General features: G+C 46.7%; 1 pseudogene across 1 annotated transcript; it reads left to right on the top strand.

Moving 5' to 3' along the window:
* The first annotated feature begins 15 nt into the window (after positions 1 to 15).
* On the top strand, positions 16 to 715 carry LOC144678637 (protein jagged-1b pseudogene; annotated as a pseudogene). Its single transcript, XR_013576151.1, has 2 exons — positions 16 to 228; positions 416 to 715. The product of XR_013576151.1 is annotated as a protein jagged-1b pseudogene (transcript).
* Positions 716 to 1,000: the final 285 nt, after the last annotated feature.

The following is a 1,000-nucleotide window of genomic DNA, read 5'->3' as shown; positions in this document are numbered from 1 at the left end:
GAGAGAGAGGAGTAAAAAAAAAATAATCCCAGTCCTTGGATTCGTTGCATTGCAAAAAAAAAAGCCAGTGTGGATCCTACTGCTGCCGGGACCGTCAGCGGTGCTGGTTCTGTGGAAGATTTATTATAAAAGCCTAGCAAGCAGCAGAAGAGCGAAGGCATGCTGGATTTTAAAGGGATCTATCACCTTATCGTTGTAGGCGCGGTGCTGTCAACTTTCTGGATTCAGGTATGCAATGAAATAATCCACATTAGCCTGCATTGCATTGAGATTTATTTATTTTTCACCCCCTCTCTCTCTCTCTCTGTGTGTGTCTGTCTCTCAAACCCACTTCTTGCTGCGGCGTGCATCAGTTGCATGGTTGTTGTGTTGTTTTTTTTTTATATATATATAAACGGTGTGTTTTCCTTCACAGGCGTCGTCTGGAGGGGGCTACTTCGAGATCAAGTTTAACTCGGTGCAGAACGTTAACGGCGAATTGGAGAACGGCGACTGCTGCGACGGCACCAGGAACCCCCTGGATCGAAAATGCACCAGGGACGAGTGCGATACCTATTTTAAAATCTGCCTGAAAGAGTACCAGGCGCGCATTACCAGCTCCGGCGGCTGCACTTTTGGGACCGACTTCACCCCCGTGCTGGGGCCAAACACCTTCTCGCTGCCGGACCGAAGCGCCGCGGGGAAAGTTGTCATCCCCTTTCATTTCGCCTGGCCGGTAAGTGACTTCTTGAGAGTCGCAGTTTTGTTGGACCCAAATGGATTTAATTTTGTTGTTTTGTTGTTAATAAACTGCTGCTTGGTGCGGAAAAAGAAGCAGAAATACATCCAACACTTGTCTCTTTTACACCTTCCTATTCTCTCTTTAAAATCAACCCCCCCTCTCCCCCCACCTCCAATAAAAAGAAATCATTTGTATAAAAACAGCTCCTCCAGCTCCAGCTGTCATATTCTCCAGCTTCAACTGCATCGCATGGGCTATTTTATTGATCCAAAAACCCTT

The sequence above is a fragment of the Cetorhinus maximus genome, unplaced genomic scaffold (genome assembly GCF_964194155.1).
Source record: "Cetorhinus maximus unplaced genomic scaffold, sCetMax3.hap1.1 HAP1_SCAFFOLD_5219, whole genome shotgun sequence".
Lineage (NCBI taxonomy): Eukaryota > Metazoa > Chordata > Chondrichthyes > Lamniformes > Cetorhinidae > Cetorhinus > Cetorhinus maximus.
The sequence above is the reverse complement of the archived record's forward strand: the minus strand, read 5'-3'. Positions and strand labels throughout refer to the sequence as shown.